This window comes from Mchenga conophoros, linkage group LG7 (genome assembly GCF_057382185.1).
Source record: "Mchenga conophoros isolate Kocher_MC1m ecotype Shallow Benthic linkage group LG7, M_conophoros_male_GT1.1, whole genome shotgun sequence".
In the NCBI taxonomy this organism is placed as follows: domain Eukaryota; kingdom Metazoa; phylum Chordata; class Actinopteri; order Cichliformes; family Cichlidae; genus Mchenga; species Mchenga conophoros.
Window position 1 is genome coordinate 7885502 of NC_140532.1, and position 21388 is coordinate 7906889.

At 39.6% G+C, this 21388-nt stretch overlaps 1 protein-coding gene across 1 annotated transcript in view; it reads left to right on the plus strand.

Moving 5' to 3' along the window:
* Positions 1 to 1093: 1093 nt before the first annotated feature.
* Positions 1094 to 21388, plus strand: part of znf469 (zinc finger protein 469) — a 208564-nt gene continuing 188269 nt past the window's right edge. Inside the window, exon 1 of the mRNA XM_085281812.1 lies at positions 1094 to 1119. The gene's annotated coding sequence lies outside the window, so the exon portion shown is untranslated. The remainder of the gene's footprint in view (positions 1120 to 21388) is intronic.

Sequence of the window (21388 nt, forward strand, 5' to 3'; positions counted from 1 at the left end):
TGCCATCTTCTGTTTCAGTCTGTTATTACACTCTTAAATCCTGCTACTTATTCCTGCGTCTTTCAGGATCTTACAAAGCTTCAAACGACACGTCGACTATTAAATCAGTCGTCGACGATTTTGATAGTCGACGTAATCGTGACTAGTCGACTAATCGTGGCAGCCCTACTTCCAATATTCGTATTTATCTAGGCAATTTTGTTCTTTTTATGTCTAATTGCTACAGTTTGTGTACTCTATGTGTCTGTCTTACTCTCCTGCACGCCAAAGCATACCTGGCTTGCAAACTTGCAAACCTCTTTTGATTGGAACTGGATTGAGACTGCCTTCTCCAAAGGGTTCCAAAGGGTGTTTTTACAGTGTTTTACATCTCTATAAATGAACTGCATCAAGTGGGAAATTGAAGCAGAGTTTAATTTAAACGTACTAAACAACTCAGGTGTGAAAACACCCTCAGTGTTCATGGCTTTGGTTGGTCTACAGTTGGGAACCTTTTCACACCAAGTGACTGTTCCTCAGAAAGACCGACTAAATTTGATGTTTTTTCAGCTTTTATTTATTTTTTCTCAAAATTTATTTGTATAACATTGTTTATTGGGAAAATTTTTTAACTCTAAGTCATTCCCAAAATCTGGTTTTCTTCACTTATTGGTCATGATTAGTACACACTGTTCATCTCTAATCATCCTCTGATCTGCTTAATTTTCCCTAACAACCTCCAGAAGGTGTGTGGCAAAATTGAAAAGAAAACTAGAAACAGATCCTCATTAAATCACTCACAGTCAAGTATATCACATGCTTGGTTTTATTTAGGAACAGAGGAAAGCGGATGTGATGTGAACTTCTTTGCTCAGACTGTTTATTGGCTCAAGTGTTGGTGTTCAGGTCCAATCGGGGGTTTTGTGCATTCTTGATGATTATGGTGGAAATGGAGGGGCAGGGCGGAGGGGGGTAACTTTCCAACTCTGACAGTTATGTATGCAATCAGTGCTGAACAAGAACCTTTTCATTTTAGGGATGCGCCCTGCCTGAATAGCTCAGCACAGCCGAAGAGAATTAGGTGAATGCTGTTGCACCCAGCTGTGCCTTGGATCAGCAATAGTTTAGTGCAATTACAAGGTAAGAGACAAGATCAGGAAACACCCAAAGGCTGTGCTGTCACTGCTGAGCAACGTGATGAAGTGAGTATGGATGGTAGTGGACCCCAGAAGACCGAGGGATGAATCAAATGTTAACAAGGAGGAATAAAAGAAAAAATGAAAACCAAAAACTTCTGATCTTGCTTTAAAGAACACTTCACATGACATCAGTCATTTCTTGCAAGGAAAAAAGGTGGCACGAGGTCATTGCACAATGACATGCATAATAATGTTTGATCGTCACTGATAATGTTATGATTATCAAAGATCAATGTAGTAACAGTGACATTTTGCAGTGTATGATACAATTAGCACTGAAGTTGTTGGTTTGTGTGTTGGATGGTCATTTGTTATGAAAGTGATTCTCCAGCATCTGGTTCAGCTCTTCATGATCATGTGATCTGTGGGTAAAATAGTTTGGTGCAAGCACACGCACCGACACATCTGTTTTATTCATGTTGTGGGACATTACATTGACTTATATTCATTTCCTGGCATCTTCCCCTATCCACAGCCCAAATGACTAGTTGCCTGACTTAAAACCTAAACCTAACTTTACTCCAAGTTTGTCTACCATAATTTAATGATTATTAGGACTAGCTAGACTCTCATGAGAAAAACACAATTGCACATTCTCACAGGTTATGTGTTTTTTTCCCCCCTGACCTTTCTAACTTCCAGTAAGGGTTCATCTAAGATAATCAGTCATCGATATGTAGGTCCTCTAAGCTAATCTTCATATGCTAAACCAGTATTAAATTAACCAAATTGAATGCACCACATAGAGCCTAGTGTATTTGTCGATCCTTATCCTGCCTTCTTCATCTCTACTTCCCAATAATGCTTTGTACAAATGCACAAAAACCTCAGTGGTTAATAGCTTGCTGTTAAAGTTATGATAGATACACCCTGCAGTGAAATCAGGAGGGGATTAATTACACTTTCAGGATGTAATTGCTGGAGTCATTCATTACAATTAGGTCACAAAGCGGTTATTGATGTTGTGTTGAGATCAATTTGCCGTCAGAGATAGCAGATGTGAATTAGAGGAATGAACGAGAAGTGAGCGTTAGTGAACTGGCTCTCTCTTTGCCTTTGAAACATTCCTAGCGACAATGCAGCGAGTGCTACCTGAAGAAATATTGACAGAAACATGACAGTGGATTCCTGAGAATGTGTGCTAGCTGTACTGTCTGTGTATGAGTGCCTGACAGGGGTGCCAGTTTATATTACTCTCCTGTGTCTTTTTACATTATCTTTATATTTTAATATAAAATAATGGCATTATTTGTGAGCTATGTCTTTTGGCTTTCTGTTAGTCAAGTGTGGGATATTGATCTGGGCGGTTAAATAGCACAGGTACACTTCAGGGACAACAATGAGACAATTGTCAGTGCAGGCTTTCAGCTTTAACGAAACTGTTGTAATAAATATTTTGGAATTACAGTCATTTTTCTGCACAACCTCCCGATGTTAGAGGCTCAAAAGTAATAATATAATATAATATAACTTTAAATAAATAAACCTGAAGCCTAAAAAACCACCTGCATTTGAGGATTATGCTTTTCTTGCGCTTTACTGCATTCAACTTCAGTTGCTGCTCATTTGTGGATCTCTTTGTCTTCAGTTCTGTCTTCAGTACCTGAAAAGCTCTGTTCTTCTGAGATGAGGTGACTGACTTGGGTATTGAAGAACATCTAGTTTCTTTGACTTGAGAAGCTAGTAAGCTTTAGGTCATTATTCATTTGTATTCTTTTAACAGCATTTGTTTAAATCTGACTAAAGAGTATAGCCTGATCTTGATGCTTCTATTAGCAGTCACATCATCAAAGGACATTACTGCCCAATCCCCACTGGTATCCCTGCGCCCACCATGTTTGACAGAAAATGTGATACGCGTTGGATCATGAGCTCTTTCTTTCCTTCTCTGTACATTCTACATACAAGTTAATTTTCAGTCCAAATACATTTGATTTGTTTTGCACATTTTTGTAAATCCTCTGTGTTTGTATTCATGAATGCTTCTCTTAGTTGTACAATTTGACAGTGATATGCCTACCTTCTTAAATGTCTTCTTGGCTTAGTTAGATTTTGATGTTAATTTTCTTAACCAAGGAAAGAATTCAGTGGCTTCTGTGGAGTCCCAGGCATTTTGGTGTTGCTGAGCTGGCCAGTGCAGTCCTTCATTTTCAATATCTCTATGGACCACATATTGAGATTTCCAGAGAACAGCTACCGGATACAAGTTAAGTGCCTGAATCAAATCCAAATCTTTTCCCTGATGAATTTCTCCTGAAATGCCTTGAAACTGACAGTTCATTGTCCAGTTAATTTTGAGCCTCTTGAAAATTTGATACTATGTAAAATAATTTCTGTAATGAAAACATTTGCTACACCCCTTGAATCAAAGGTGAAAATCTGCACATCCACCACTTCTTTATTATTGATTATTGAAACACCCAAAACACATCTGTTTTTTTGTACAGAGGAAAATTTGAAAACTTTGTGTCATTGCTCAGCAAATTATGGACCTAACTGTAATTATGTAATATAAACGAAGTAAATTGAACGGAGACTCAGTGACTGTTTTTCTAAACTCTTTCACTGTGTCCTGCACCCAAATTCAATATGCTGTTTTGCATACTTGCTTCTAAAACTGTGGGCTTAAGAATTTCTGATGATTGTTTCTATTTTATTGTTTATTATTTGAAGTTGGCAGGTTTGGTTGGTTTGGAAGCACATGCATTATGTATTTTATTAGACATTTTGCAGTTTTGCGGAAAATGCAGTAACCGACAGTAATATCAAACAGATTATAGTGCAAACAATGGTGTCATTCTAAAACGAAATCAAAAAATGGGTCTGCTGGATTCTTCATATAGACTCAGAGCAGTCCATGTGATCGTAATGGTTTATTAGATTCTAAAAAGCAGCATTTTATCTTTGTTCGTCTTATTCATTGATCTATGTTTTGTTTATAAATTTAGCCACATTACATCATTGTAGAACTGAATTACTGTGTAAACAGGTATTCACATTTATATCTTATGATAAGACATCTGATCTAGGTCATTATTGACTAGGACCTCCACTCCGGGGCTTAAAATCAGAAGTCACTGCTTGTGCTGAGTGATTGCATTTTGATTAGACAGATCTCGGTCATTATTGTTTCAGTTCTGACAGAACTGTTGCTGCGCGTGTGTGTGTGTGTGTGTGTGTGTGTGTGTGTGTGTGTGTGTGTGTGTGTGTGTGTGTGTGTGTGTGTGTGTGTGCGTGCGTGTGTATTAGTTCAATATATCAATTCTGCTCTTTCTGCTATGCATGCTTTCACATTTTAGGCCCACACAGGGCTATAGCATCTGCTGTTGTGTTAGGGGCTCATATGTCTCAAGGAGCTTAAATGGCCTTAGAGTTCCCTGGAATCAGATGAAGATGATGAGGAAGATGATGAGGGGGTTGAGACTGTGAAGGGGGAATAGAGGAACATGCTGGGCAGATTTAGGAGATTTTCGAAGACACATCCATGGGCTTGTTCAGTACTGCTGACAGAAATTTGGACCATGTATGTATAGATCTACTGTAAAAACTGAAACGGAACAAAGAAAAAAAAAAACATACATGGAAAAAACCAACCAGCTGCAGAGGATTTTTTAAAATAAGGGATGTTTTGTGTCAACTTAGGTTAGCAACATTAAGTTTGTCCAATTTGGTACTCAGATCTGCTCATGTTCTCATACGGGTGAGTTTGGATCTGGTGATCCCAGGGTGCATAACTGACCATCATTACCACATGTAAGGACAGTGGATCCATATTTTAACACACAAATGCAAAATATAACTTTATAAAATTAGTGCAGTGCAATGGCTGACCATCGTTTCTGACATAAATTAGGTGAATTTTACACTTGCCATGTGTATAAGTGAGCAAATACATTTAGTTCCCTCACTAAAATGTGATTTGTTCCTAATTACTCCAAGCACCATGGTGCAGGGCCATGTCAGCTTACATTCTTTACACCAAATTGTTTCTTTAATTTCTTGGATCATTTCATCAACATCTTGGCAAGACTGGTGCACTTGGCAGTTCTCAGAGTTGGAATGAGTACTTCCAATCCTTGAGAACTAACACCTACGCATACACAGTGGCCTTAGTTACCTTGGATAATTTACGAACGGTTATCTGAAGTGTTTTCAACTTAAGAATTTTGGTTGATTGCACTACATTTTCATAAATGTTGTTCGGAAATATTTCAAATGTAAAATGACTGTTAGAATAACATGTTTGATGTTAGGCTTTCTATGGCGCTTCCAGCCAAAGTACATACATCTCTATGCACGCATTTTCTGTGTTCTCTGAAGGCATTGCAGGTCTCTACTTTCTTCTGCATTTGTGTTTAGCTTCTGGGAAGAATGGATCATTCATTGGTTAGGATCTATTTAATGGCAAGAAGCTCAGGGTCAATTCAGAATAGCGATTCATTGATAATTCTTTAAGACAGGACGTGCTTCATATCCATAATAAACACGAGAGGTTTGGCTGTTCCCAACCAAACTCCCAGGTGGAGTGTACATCTGCCTAAATGATCTATGTCAGGAAAAGCACAGAAGAAGTGGCAAAAACAGCTGTGGGTGTTCTCGAACACACAAGAAAACACAATTTTCCACTGAAAAAGGGGTTGCAGTGTGATACAGTTTATTTAGCTCATCTTTCTGGCTAGCTCTCGTGATGATGGTGGGAAGCCAGAGGCATCAGCGGTGAAGGAAATCCGTAACTTTAGAGAGAAAAAGGAAGATGAGACCTCAGCCTGCCTAAGCCAACTGGGCATTTGACTTTATCTTTTCGTAGTCATTTCTTCTCTGAGTGATAGTAAACAACAAAAAAAGTTAGTATTTTGGCAGGTTAAACAGTTAATCCTGGGAAACTCCTACGTTTTTGACTGGGATCTTGAAGGAGCTGCTGAGAGAATGACTCCATTCCCAGATAACAATGCTTAGCAACCATCTAGCCAGCTAAAATGAGCATGTGAATGCTATCACCAAAGTATGAAGCCAATATCTGATTTCTAGAGCGTGAAACAAACACGCTAGAGCGCTGTCTTTCTGCCTCTATGATTCATTGTAACCTGAGAGACATGTTTGCAATGATTTGATAAGAACAGATTACATCCTCATGTGCAGCCAGTGTTTGTGCCAGTCATTTCTGTCTGTTACTGATACATCTCAGTGTTTGGCCTAGAAAAGGTACACTGTGTACTTCGTGGTCCTTGAAGAAAAAAGTGGGCTTATAGTTAACAGATTTCCAGTATTACACACTAAGCACAGTCAGCCCACCTTGATTCAATTCTTGTGCATAAAACAGGATAATCCTTCCCCCCCTCCCTCAGTGTAATATCAAAACTATACTGTGGCAGTACAGTTGTCTTGTCATTTCTGTCTGTCACACACTATTCCCAGTAAATTCTATTAGCAGCCATTGTTCTTTGGTATTGTTTGTAAGGTCAGTAAACTGCTAAAACAACAAACACTCTGTTTAGCATGCCTTTGTTGTTTCCTCTTCATCACCTGTTAGTGATCTGCTTTATGTATCTCACGTGTCTCTGAGGCTAATCAGCCCTGGCTATTAGCCCAGAGAACCATATGGTGCTCTAACCCATGTTTGCTAGCCTGCATACAAACCTCTTGTACATTAGACCTAGATGCACACTGTGGCTTTTTTCTGTGTACATATTGCACAGTTTGTATAAGTGTCTCAACTACTGTACTCTAATTGCTCTCAATGACTTCCACATGCGGCTGTGCTCTACAAGTCTAACTTTCGCCACAGGGTTGAGAATAGAATAGCCTTTAGAATAGAATAGCCTTTAGAATAGAATAGCCTTTATTGTCATTGTACAGAGTACAACGAAATTGGAGTGCCACTCCCTTGGTGCAAGTTTCAATAATAAATATAAATGTAAAATATAAAAAGTACAAAAAAAACAATCGTAAGTACTCAAACAATAGTATGTACAATATATACAGGATAGCAGCATTAATATAATGACAGTATGAATAGCAGCATAATATAATGACAGTGACGGTATGGAATAGGTTCAATTGTTTTTGTGCTTATTTACTACGGTGATAGCTCTGGGAAAGAAGCTATCCCTGAATCTGTTTGTCCTGGTTTTATGTGACCTGTACCGTCGGCCTGACGGTAATAGTTCAAACAGTTGGTTGCTGGGGTGAGAGTGGTCCTTGATGATATTGCCAGCTCTGCTGAGGTACCGAGAGTTTGCAGTGACCTCCAGGCTGGGCAGAGAGCAGCCAGTGATCTTCTGGGCTGTGTTGATGACCCTCTGCAGTACTTTCCTGTCTGCAGCTGAGCACCCTGCATACCATGTTGTTATGCCGTACGTTAGGATGCTCTCTATGGTGGCTCTGTAAAATGTCACCAGCAGCCTCTCCTCCAGGTTGTTCCTCCTGAGCACTCTCAGAAAGTGGAGACGCTGCTGGGCCTTTTTAACCACCGCTGTAGTATTTGCAGTCCAGGAGAGGTCATCAGATATCTGCACGCCCAGAAACCTCATGGAGTGTACCCTCTCCACACAGCTCCCGTGAATGTAAAGTGGGGCCGGGTCTGCTCTGCCCTTCCTGAAGTCCAAGATAAGTTCTTTAGTTTTCGTGGTGTTCAGTTGGAGGTTGTTAACTGAACACCACTCAGTCAGTCTGTTGACCTCATCTCTGTAGTCCGACTCATCCCCCCTTGAGATGAGTCCAACCACTGTGGTGTCATCCGCGAACTTTATGATGGTGTTTGAGAGATGGGTAACGGATATACCCGTGACTTCTGTCATGAAAAAGAGAATCACGACTGGGTAGTGTTGTTTTTACTTAGTGTCTAGTCCACAGAGAGGATCAATCTCCATAACTAGCACGTGATATTGCTTAGGAGGAAATTATATAGACTTCTAACTTTATCCTTGACTTTTCAACCATAAAATTTGTCGTATTTATTTCTGAAAAAAAGTGCAGGTCATGCTCGTGTTGCACTTTAACAAAACAGTGCTTAATATAATTTAAGTCCCTCTCGAAAGTGGGGTATAGTTCCAGTCTGGCAACAAGCTTTGAAAATCAAGTTTTGAAAGTAAAAGTTTTTGGGGTGTTTTTTTTCTCGTTCTTGTTTTGCATCTTTTTTCAAACACCACCAGATATAAATTACAGATTGTCACTATCCAGCTGGGCTGAGTTCAGCTGGAAATAGGACCGCTTGCCAAGCTGTTCTCTAAAATGACTCATTGTCAGCATTTCCACTTTGTGCCGGAGGCTACCAGGAAAACATACTTTCAATGTTCCTCAACCCTAAGCTGATTTTAAAGGACCTAGCATGTTCTCACAAGCAACTGTCTGTGCTGTTCTGGCAGGCCTCTATATCTCAGACTCGTGTTTTATTTAGTTAAGTTTTGCCGAATATTTATTTATTTTATTTAAAGCAAGCTGTAAAATGCTGGCATCCATTGTCATACATATTTTTATTGCTCTGCTGGGTATGTTATTGTCCTGAAGTAAATTTGTGAATAAATGAAAACAGTAATTGGAGACGTTTATAAAAACACATGTTCCTGTGGGCACAGACTCTGGATAAACAGTAAAGCCGCTGTGTTTTCACTGAGTATCATTGTTACCATTGCTTTATGCGCCATTCCAAAATCATTCCTATCTTTTTTGCTTTTATGTTGCTGTTGAACCTGGAGAAATCATATTCCATTAGCTGTTGCTGTGCATGCAGCACACATGAACCTCTTTTGTGTCTTACCAAAAAATATGTGATCCCAGTGTTTGACATTCCGTTTTTACCGCTGCAGTGTTTGGGTTGGGTCGTTCTGTTGTCATTCTTCTGATTGATTAGTATTGTTTGCACTGTTTAGTTTGCCAGGGCTGTTTTTTTTTCCTTTTCAACAGCTGAAGCAATCCTACTGTTTCATTGTTGGCTTTCTGAAAGAGTTGGAAAACAATGCTGTGACTCTGAAGAGTCACTTTTATTTGGCTCCAGTAAGCATGAGGCTGGCAGGTCAAAAATATGGCCCGCGGACAAAAGCTGGCCTGCCAAGTGTCCAATTAGGGCTGCTGGATAGCTTTGAAATCTTTTCTTGTATTTTGAATTGAAAGGCATTGTGTTGCAAATTAAGAATGGATCACAACATGAGAATGGTTGTTCAGATTGGTAACTTCAACTTTGCCAGAGGTTTGTCATCATTGTCAGTTTTATAGCAGTGTTACTGACTAAGACATTAACCATGGCCCGTCTTAGCAAACTCAAGGAAGGTGGCTATGCCAACAGGCTATGCCAACACATTTCTTTGATTTATGACTGCTGTATTTCTTTGTAATGTCAGTCGACTGATTGAATGTGGAAAAAGTGAGACACATTGTTGAAAACGCACTAATTCCTCTTCAGCATATGTTCTGTAAATGTTTGGCTCATCAAAAGTGAATGTCTTAAACATTTACTTTTACTTCTGTATGTTGAAAGACAGAGTGGGAAATTTGCAGGTGTTTTTTATGTGTTTGCTTGTTTGTTTGTTTCTTAATTGCTTTTTTTTAATGGCTTTTCTTATGCAGCCCACATGTGCTCGGAGAGTTTACATGTACTAAAAGGAGTCTGACTTCTGTGCACTAAGCATTTATTTTTCCTGATTTTGTTGGCAACATCCTGTTGTGCGTATTTGTCTTTCATCAAGATCGATGTGTGCCTTAGCTCTTCTGCATGTTCTTTGTGATATATCAGACTTTTTTGGTTCTGATCTGAATCTTATTTTACATAACTCTGTGTATGTAACACACTGTTCCTCTGGTCTCTCACAGGAGGGTGGGACCAAGCAACAGAGAGCTCAAAGAGGTACATCTCCAACAGGAACTCAAACAGTTAAGTGAGAAATTACTTTTGCTGCTGCACGGTGGAACGGTGGTTAGCGCTGTTACTACACAGCAAAAATGAGTTTAATTCCCCATCAGGCCGGGGCCTTTCTGTGTGGAGTTTGCATGTTCTCCCCGTGTTTGCGTGGATTCTACCCGGGTACTCCGGCTTCCTCCCACAGTCCAAAGACATGCAGTTAGTGAGGACAGGTTAATTGATCAGTCTAAATTGGCCATAGGTGTGAATGTGAGCATGAATGTTGTCTGTCTCTGTGTGTTAGCCCTGCGACAGACTGGCGACCTGTCCAGGGTGTACCCCGCCTCTCGCCCTATGGCAGCTGGGATAGGCTCCAGCAACCCTGAAAAGGATAAGCGGAAGTGAATGGATGGATGAATTAATAGCCAATTATTGTTTTGTAATGCATGTATACCAACTGTATGTGATTGTATGTATCTTTAGTGCCAAATGCCATGTATGTGACCTTCTAATGTTACACAGTATAACATACAGATTCAATTAATGTAAGTATTGTATAATGTATTCAATTTGTCTGTCTTTCATGACCATCCGTGGTAAAAAACAAACAAACAAACAAACACATTAACATCCTTCTGTAAAGGTAAACATTTAATTGCAAAACTTTTAGGCCTTTTACCAGAAATACAAGGTCACAATTTTCAGTGTAGTAGATTTATTTTATAAATGCAGGAAAAAAGCATTCACATAGCATAATATTAAAGGGTGACAAATTTTGCAAATGTTTTTTCTACTTTGTGGAAGATTGTGGCGGTCTTTGACTTGTATTAACAGTAACCCCACTGGATTCCTTCATTGTCAGGCTAAAAATGCCTGATCAAAACTGCTGGATGTACTGTAAGAAATGTCAGTGCTAGCAACACAGTGTTGACAACTGCATGGAATAGGCTTATTTTTAAAGCTTCGTTTTGCATAACACGACCCAGAACGTTCCAGCTGCTTCAAAATGCAACATAAATCTACAATGGGAAGGTGTTAAGACTATTATCAGCACTTTCCCTGAAGTGTCAGTGAGTTCAAACATTGTATATCTTAAGGTTCAGTAGTTAAAAGTCCAGATTTAAGCTACAGTTGTGCTATATATAAGTTCTTTGAGTTGAGGGGTATTAGAAGAGTAAGTACATGCTGAAAAATACTGTGTTCTGCATTTTTTGGTTGCGCTCTTGTCTTGAATGCAAGTCTACTTTTCCAGTGTCACTGGAAAATTATTCGGTTTTGTCAGCAGGAAGCTTCACACAGTGTCGGTGCAACTGTTCTCCAGCTCTCCAGAGCACTCTGTGGAGCAGAGAGTGGTAAAATGTGGAACCACTGGAGCAGAGCATTCCTGGTCATGCAATGGCCTGTGAATCCAGCTCCAGCCACTAGGAGGCAGTGATATAATAGTGATGATTGCTGAAGTTGTTTATATATATATATTGTCTTAGTAAATTTCTAGGTTCTTAGCTCTCAAATATCATGACATACTGATGGTATATTGCTTATTTTAGTAAGTATCTGAAATGTGGGCATGGGTGATTGATCTTTTGTTGAACTTACCGTTGAATATGATTACCCCAATCAGTCTAATCACCCCAAGCAATCTGCTTCTATACTGTAAATTTCTAGCAAGGAGCAGTTGGGTAATCCAGAGGATGTACCACTGAATGCATAACCGATCTAATTAAAATGGAAGAAATCCAACAAAGAGGAACATTTGGTGTGAGATGTGCTTTGTCATTAACCACCTCTGGGCCTCAACACAGTTTATAGAACACATTATTAACAACAGCCCCCAGCTCAGTATAAAGCATCTTGAGAAAATATTTTCCTCACAAGTTATCAAGATTTAGAAAAAAAGATGTGTGTGCAAAAGCATGAACTGTTCTTCCCTGAAGCGAATTAAGGAATTGCTTAATGTCTGTAATTCAGTGCAGAAATCTTTTTAACAGTGATGCAAAAACACAGAAAATACCTTCCATTATGTATTGTACTTTCCCTACCAGTCAACAGGGCAGCTTTTTAAGACAAGAAAACCCCCACAGATGCTTATTTGAATAACTCAACCATACCTTCAATAAAAAAAGAAGACTTTATTCCTCTCTTAAAAATTAAAGGGAATGGTGATAAATAGGAGCAGTCTGAAGGTGTTTTAATAAATACACAATTTTTTTAAATGTAATTTATTTTGCTGTGTTCATCACGTGTGTGTGTTCCAAGCTTTTTGCAGTACCGTTGTAGCCCCGAGCCAACAGAATTGCATCTAATTTAGGGCATTACTCTATAAAACATAGTGAATCATAAAAAGCTGCAGGTTGGGTGCAGGATGTAGTTCAGCTGCATTCAGAAAACCCCACAATATGGCACTAAAACACTACTCATGTGAAACAATAAGAAAGTAACGTTTCACTTTTTTGACTTGTCTTTGCTTTTTGCTAATGCACACCCTGACCCATTTACTCTACCTCACCTGTTCACAACCGCTCACAAAGCCTCTGATGTTACAACTTTTGTCCAGTAAATTTTTACTTTGATTCTGTGTGATGAGGTTTGGTTAAAGCTGTGCACATTGCTAAGCATGTTTGTGACAGCATTATCAGCCAGGAGATGGACCTTTTAAAGGCTGAAGGGACTTTGGAGGTGAGTTTCACCTCTTTTTCAGTGGATCAAAATCATGATTTAAACACCATATTACAAATGGAACACTTGACATCCACTTACTGATTGTCTCTATTTTTCTGAGTGTACGTGTAATTTTTGTGTGTTAGGTGAGCATGACAGAGCTGTTGCAAAGGTTTGTTAAAGCCAGCATGAGCATATCTTTTTGAGTCTGTCTGAAGGTGGCTATCTGACCTGCGCCCTGCCAGGGCTCAGGCTTCTTTCCTGTAAGAGGATACAGTAATGTTTCACTCTGCTGGGTGCTGATGAAATGTATTTAAACAGATTGATGTGACCTCTAAATCCAAACAGGTTCAAGTGTTCATCAGAAGAAAAGCACACCGTGCACACGTTACCTTACGTTAGGCTGTTAGTGGACCTAATTTTAGATCCACTGTGCGAAAAGAAAATAACTAACCAATGGATGAGTAAAGCCCTGCTTGGCATAACACCTTGGTATTTTCTCGGATTTGTCGTGCTAATGCGTTCAGCATCGTGTCTTTTGTGTGGAGATTAGCTCTCTCCTGCTTATTTTGGACGAGGCTGAACATGTTGTTTGGACAGGTCTGCGTTGTACTTTACCTCTGCCAGTATCGGCTCTCATTCACTGACAGACTGTGGAAACTATATTACGCTGTGACTGATGCATATCTCTTTCCATCTGCGCGTGTGTGCATTTGTTTATAGATATATTGTTAAGTTCAAATACTGTTTGGAATATTATGATTCATCACTGGATGAGCTTGTCTGTGCAGATGTGTTATTGGAAACAGTTTGCATTAGTTACACAGAAAAATATCCTTCCAGAGATTAAATACCATCTGTGGTGAATGCGCTGCATGCCCTTGTAGGTCAGTGGAACGGTGCACAGAAATGGCAGGTGTTTGGAGAGCTTGTATCAAAATATTTCCCCATAGCTGTGTTTGCGTGTGCCTGCTGTCTGTTGTCTTTCTCTGGTTGTCTCTTTGTGCGTGTGTGGACCACCCAAAGCCTTTGAGGTCATAACAATAACAGGTCCACTTCCTTCCAATGATATTGCGGGGCTCGTACAAGGGCTAGACACTATCAGTTCACATCGCAGCAGCCCGACTGTTTGGTGGTCTTGTCAAAGCTGTGCATAAGTTATTCCCACTCTCAGTGTTTTTTTTAATCTACATTTGCAGATTCCTAAATATACAGTCACAGACTTGTATTTAGTTCGAGGAAGTCTGGGGATCTTGAAAAGCACCAACATAGCTCAGTGTGCTAATTGCCTCAGTGTGAGATGTGTCAGCCTGATGTTGCAATTAGCTTCTTTTTAAAAAAAAAGCCTCTTCTGCAAGTCTTCTCTTACTGTTTACGAATGTTTCTCTACTTTTCTTTTTTTGCCCCTTGACTTCCGTGTAAACAAATTCCTCTGGTTAGACAGCACTTTCATTTTTGTGATTCTTCATTCTGTCATGAATTAATATGATAATGTGAGCAGCGGTTTAATTTTTTCCAGCCATCACTGCAAGCCATGTTAAATTGAGGGCTATGTGAGGTTTCAGCTGGAAACACTGAGGAGAGGCCTAGTACAGTATGTCTCTGTCAGTCTTTGGCCAGTTAAAGAGGGGAAATAATATTTGTTTTTTGGCAAGAAGAAAACTTTGCCCAGGGTCCCAGCTATTCTTATTTGCCCTGATAACTGTGTGAAATGTTAGACTTGCACACCTCAGTGCGGTGTTGCTTACTGTGCATGCATTTCAAACAGTGTTTCAGTTCAGTCTCAAAGACAATTGTGCTTTGTCTCACTTTTCCCCACCGAGCTGCAAAATCAACCCAGACACGTGCGGTGCACATTGTTTTGGAACCTAAGAATCTATATGGTAGCTTTACTGTGATTTATTATACCGCCGTGTTTAGTGTCATAATCAAGTCTGCTAATGTGTTTAATCAAAAGGAAATTCCTTCACTGAGCTTTTAAAAGTATAAAACACTTATAGGCTGTTTATATGCAAGAAGTTGATTTATGGTGTTAAATGACAGTGGAGCAATCGTTGTGGTTAAACAAGGGTGCAGCGTACTGCTCAGATGCCCAGGGCTGCCAGTCCCCCAGTCTGTCTAGACGGTTTAAACACTAGGCTTTATAGACCTGCTGCCTGGCAATCACTGATGATTCTTTTTGTGGGATATGAGAGACTGGGTCAGTTAAAATGATTGACAGCTAGTGGCTTTCTTTGTGTGTATTTGATGGGAGAATGCTGTGCATGATCTGAAGCAGTGGCTTCATCATTTGGTGGGTGACATAAAGCCTTTGAGGAGAAAAGGGCTCCACCTGCACGAGCTGTTATGAAATGATCAACACAAATGCTCCTCATAAATGTCATGTGGATGCCATTTATCCCTGCTGAGAAGAAGTACCTTTCCCACAGCCAACAATAATATCCATAATACAGCTGGGGAGTCACGTTGGTTTCAAGGCAGATGGCAAATGCCCTGCCACTCTCTCTGTGCTGTAAACTGTGGATAGTGATGGTAATTATTCTTGTTGTTATCAGTGGATTTGGAGTTGCTGTAACCTCAGATTGGGGCCAGTTTCCCTCGAGTGTATTAAAACCCCTTCACAACACTGGCGCTGGATGACATGTATCCACTTTATTACACAGCCTGAATTACTCACACAAATGCTGATTTCACTATCAGTGTTAATTTCCCTCAAAGGTTCTGAACAAACCTGTAGTTTGTGAATACAGTTGTATTGTACTTGGAATCTCGTTTTTATGTGGCTCAAGTTGATATTAATTATCGTTAAAATGATCTTTTATCCCACGCAAGATCATATTTTCTGTGTGCTTGTGCATTTTTTGACTGTTGTACATTGGCTTGTTGCATACGGGGAAGATAATCATTGACAAAAAATTGCTTTAGACAGACTTAGGAAGTGAAATACAAAAAGAGTTTGCCCAGTTTGTGATGAATGGCACTATTTGTATCCGTCTTGAGAGAGGGTTTTAATTGCCAGTGAATGGAATCTGTCTGTGTCTGATTAAAGCAAGATGCTGAAGCACAAGATGGCTGTTTGCAATGTGGTGTCTATTTTGAATTATCTTTATGCACAGCTACTTCTGTTGAATACTCAAACTGCTCTTTGTCCCAGCTGTTGTTATATGCCAAGAAAATTCTTTGATTAATCGACAGCACAAAGCCAAGACTGTGCCATATCGAATGACTGTCTGAGCAATAGTTCTGAGATCAGTGCCAGAGATTAGCCATGCTGCCAGAAGGCACCCAAAACAGTTCTGCAACTGCTGGGATGTAAACTGCCTATGTCTCTCTGCAGTCGTGCCTCCAAGAAACCGAGTCATTCACCGTCTGTGCGGAAAGACCTATCAGAGTTCAGGATCAGTTTCAGAAAAATCTCCTTTCCTGTATCCTTTTCCCGGGTGCTTTGAGTGCCAACCTCACTCTCACTAGACAGATGGGAAGAGGAAGTGAGAGCTGAATGAGCAATGCAGTGTGTGTAAAGAGGATGTGGGCCATTGGTATATTTTGGTTTATTAGTGTAAAGCTGGAACAGATGAGACAATAGTGTGATTTTTCATCAGCTTGCAGGTTAATTGCACACTGCTTTGCTTTCATTAAAAGCCTGTAGGGCTCAGAGTTGGCAGCCTCTACAGGTTTTCGACGTTGCTTGGCATAAATAGTAAAACCACATGTTTGTCTCCAGTTAATGGAGATTAACCTGACAGTTGTATTCACAAGGACAGTGAGCACTTGAGGATTCACATACCTCCACAATAACAGCTGTGCTAATCCAACTGCACCCAGTCTGCCAGTTTTTATTTGTGTGGGGTTTTAATATATTTATTCTTATGTTAGATTGTCCTGCATGAAACTCGAAGAAAAAAAAAGACTGAGTAATATGTCTTGCGTCCACAAGGGGGTAGACATTCGGCACACATGGTGTTTTCTTCCGTGCCATAGACTTGCTTGGATCAATTTTAACCAAGTGACCGGGGACACACAAAATCTTATCTGAGGGTATTTTAGCTGGCTCTTGTTGTGTTCTGCTTTCATTCCCGCCTCAGCTCTGACAGAAAAGCAAGATTCACACACAAAATGTACCCATTTTCATTCTTAAACTGCACTTCATCTTAACACAGTGTGAAAGAAAAGACTTAAAACTCATGAGGATCCAGCAGTTAACTGTGAAGACCTCGTTATTACCTCATCACCGCCAAGTTGTTGTTTGTTATTTCCTCAGTAGCTTCACTTCTAAGCTGTTATGTTATAGACAGACAGGCTGTGATTCATATATTTGGAAAAAGAAAAGAGAGTGACAAATGTGCCAGAATAACATTGGAAAATTCAATTCCAGTGAAAAAAGGTCAAGCTTGCAGCGCCACAATCAACAGAAGAAAGTGCAGTTAGGATTATGCTGGAATTTCACAATGTCATACATCAAGAGTTGTGACTTTTTTTTTTCTTGATCTAATTACTTTTGTCTGTGCATGCATCAGCCATCATGGCCATCATCAAGAACTTTAACATCTCTTTTGTTCATTTAAACCCATAAATTGTGTTCTGCTTCGGCTGGTTACCGCATTATATGAGCACAAACTGTGGAGTGATTTGGTGATACTGATAAATAATGTGAAGTAAACATCCTAAGCTGATGAATGAGCTTTAATAGCGGGAGATATTTATGTAATTTTGCAATAAGCTTTATGCTTGTATACTCTCAGGATGCATTTTCTAATCAGTTTGTGTTTAATATCCCACTTAATGGAAACATGTGCACACAGATGCATGCACACAAAAGCAGAAAAGGATTAATGGGCCCCTTTTATAAACTGTTGCAAAAGCTGAGAACAGATGTTAGAAAATCTTGGATTATCTTGTCTGACTCGCTGTTTTCACATTAGCATGGTGGTGCATTTTCCAAGAAATTAGCAAAACAAACTGTGGTTCACACACCTTCACGTGTTATATTTAATGTCACATATCATCTGCTTTGCTCAAGGCAGCATTGTGTCAAACACCATTTAGTTAAAGGTATTTGGTAGTTCTGATTGGTGACAAAATATACTGAAAAGTCACCATATTTGTAGTCAGGAGCCCTTTTTTCCTGCTGGAATGCCGTTAACCGGGTGTCAGCTGTTGCTAAATTTAGTGACAGTGTTGCTAAGTTAATAACAATGAGGTGAAGTGAAAGAGGAATGGCCTATAAAAATACTTAAGGCTGGGATTTTGACTCCATCTCAGGCCACACTATTCACGTAAACCACCAGACTGCCAATTTTGTAACCGTATTTGTTAGTATGTGGCAGACTAGTTATAAATTTGGCCCCTGTGTTCATCTGGAAGGGAAGTTATCCAGATCCTGATCCCTTACTTGTGTCTCTTGGGTTTTTCGCAACATTTAGCAAAGGGCATTTAAATTTTTCATTCTTTCCCACACTCCACCTTTCCTTTTTTTTTCAGAACATTACTTTTTCTGAATGATGAATAGAGAAGATTGCTGTGGACACCAAATAAATACACGCATATGTATGGGAGATTGGACATGGGGATCAGATTACTACTCTGAGCAGGAAAGATGTTGAGAGTCTGAGTTAAGCATTTAAGCATTTGAAAAGAACAATATCAAAATAATTGAATATTCAGGTTCAGCTCTGATCAGTGCAATCAAACATTCATATATCCTATTAATTTCTCCCCTGCCAACCAGTGTCACTCAAAAAAGAGGTGATCTTCTTTGACCTGTTCCTCATGACATCATTAGGGTTTAGGTTTCAAATGAATCAAGTGCTCACTTTTAAATACAGACTGTGGACTTTTTGGCACCAGACCCCTAGATTTGGTGATTTCATATTCTCAAGGAAAATGTTGTAGCTGTTGAAAGATACATACCAGTGCATCATACTTGTCTGAGTTTGCATTATCACAGAAAAGACTTGCTGGTATGTTTGTAATAGGCCCAATCCATCTTCATCTGTGTTTGAACTTGCTGAACTCCATTTTCAGATTCAAGCTCCACTGATTCACACGTCAGAAGCCCTGGACGTGTGCCATTTCTAATTCAGTCAGGTTTTACATTCATGGTCCCCATTATAAGCTGCTTTTATAACGACATCTCAGTTAGGTAAAAAAACAATCATTTTTCATGTTCTTCCTTGGACCTCCTACGACCTGTTAAAAACCAGGAGTCGTGAGATGTATATTTTTAGAGATTGAGGCTGTGACGCCCTCATTTGTCCATCACTATCACTATTTTGTTTCTCTGTCTGTCCCAGATAAACACAAATTATTTGACATGTCGATTTCTATGCATAAGCATATATATATAAACAATGTGTATATGTATTTGTTTTTCAGCGATAGCTGAGGTTAAACAGTCAGCACATTTGCAGCAACAGCTGCGAAGGTTATCAGTGAATGGTGGGTGTTGGTTGACCTTGACCGGGTGTGTAAAACTCTGATGTTGTTTGAGAGCCAAAGGCAAGCAGAGATATGAGGGAGTGGTGTTTAAAAGAAGACAGAAAGAGGCTGACAGGGCAGACGAAAGAAAAAAATAAGAGTAGGGAAAAAGTAAACCTGCTGGCTTTGTTGAGAATAATTAAATAGAGTGACCATTGGTGATCACTGACCATCTGCAGACATAATCTTGCAGAGAATGCAAGTTACCTACTGTGTTTGTTTTGGAGTGGTAAAGGAACAATCATTTCTCTATTCTCCTACAGATGGAATTTGGAGTCAGGCTGGTGGCTCAGGAAGATCCAGTCATTCCATTGTTATCTAGAAGAAGGTTGGTGATTTAGTTGTCCTTGAAGACACAAGGGGGACTGAGTGCACCTGGACAAAAGTGAGTGAGTCCCTAGCTGCAGTAGTTCAGTGGCCGACTGCCTTTTTCAAATATTCCTGGACCAATATGACAGTGAGTTACGTAAGAGGTAGAGTTAGCCACAAGGGATCAATATCTACCAGTGTGAAAATATTCATGCCATAATGCTGAGGCTGGTTGGGCGAGTGAGTGCAGTATGTTTGTCATCTGTCAGAATTTGGAATAATAATCGACTTCACTGGAGCAAATATGTGGAGCACTTTCATGCCAAAAGGGCCTTTTTACATTGAGCAGAGTTAGGAGAGTGGAAAGAAGGGGATGGGGACCAAAACAGATGGAGGACATTCACGTGTTTTCGTGTGTAACCGTTTAGAATTAGGAGTGGAGTTTAAAGGAGTGGAGTCTAAAGACTTGGGCAGCTTCTCCTGTCTCTGCTGCAGTCCCGTTGAGTGAGTTCGGGGTAAAAATCTCCGCGCACGGGTGTTAAGTAATGAAGCAATGGAAAATGTCATTTAACTCAGCATTGCTTGCCTTCATTGTCCAGCTGGCGTAAATGCTGATGCATATAAATGTCCGTGTATGCAATTAAACTGAAATGCCATTTCACTTTGATTTATCCGTTTTGTCCTTTCCTTTAGTCTGGGGCACGACTTGTGCTCAGACTGACTGTCAGTTTGACTGCAGAGCGACAGGGTTGGTAAGGAAAGTGTGTTTTGGGGAAAACAGAGGAGAGGAGTGATGAGGGAAATGTCTAAAATGGAAGTGGGTCCCTTATTCTGTCACAGATGTGGGTTTGGCTGAACAGTGAAATCTAGTCTTACACTCTGACATCATCTGTTCAGGAAAATCAATGACAACAACCACAGAATGTCTTTTTATTATAATTGAATCAGATACACAGACCATCAATAATTTTGACTTACTCTCTATTGATCACAGTGTTGTGTCAGTAATGTCATTATTCCCCCACCCCCTTCTTTTGTACATGGATGAGGAGGTTTAACATATGTGTACATTAGTGGGGTAATATGTAATGTCCACCTGTAAGAGGATGTAGTGAACACAACTCAAGAACTCCACTGAGAAACCTTTATATATATGTGACTGAGCCAATGTGATCTGGATTACTGTCAGCATAGGCTTTGTCATTGTGGTCTGGTGAAATTCAGGCTTCTTGGCTATTTCAAGTGTGAATAAATCATACTGAACAGAGGGGTGTTCTTAGGGCCCATTCACTGAGAAAGCAGTGATTTTTGTTAAAGCACACATACAAGTACATATTTATAGTTGTTTTCTTGCCCTCTTGAAGTGATTGTGACCAGTGATCCAAAGTTGCAAGCCCGAGCTAGTTCAATTTCATCTAATTTCTCATTGGTGAATCTTTTTCTCTCTATATTTGCACAGCTGCTACCCCATGGATACAATTACCGTATCCATATGTTCATGAAAGTCTGTTTTATCTCTGGTATCCATAGTTGGTTAAGCTGACATCTACTGCACTAACAGCCTGTGGCAAAATCACTGGTTGAGTGGAAAATAAGGACTTGTAGTATCAAAGTAATGGTGTGTTTTCATTTATTTTGGATGCTTTTCAATTCCATCTGTCACAAATTAAACACGTATCTGTTAGAGAGCTGCTGCATCCATTCCAGCTTTTATTAAGAGGTAGTGTTTTGACACAGAGGGAAGAAAATCAGTCCAAAATTCAAATAGGGATGATATTAGTAATGTGGTAAGAGGTAACAGTAAAATTGGATACAATAGAAAAAAGAGATTAATTAATTAGTTATTTTGCAGAACTGTGCAAAATCTTGAATTGGCCTCATTTCTTTATATTTTGCTAGGTAAATAGGGAATAGGTGTAGTGATTTATTGAAA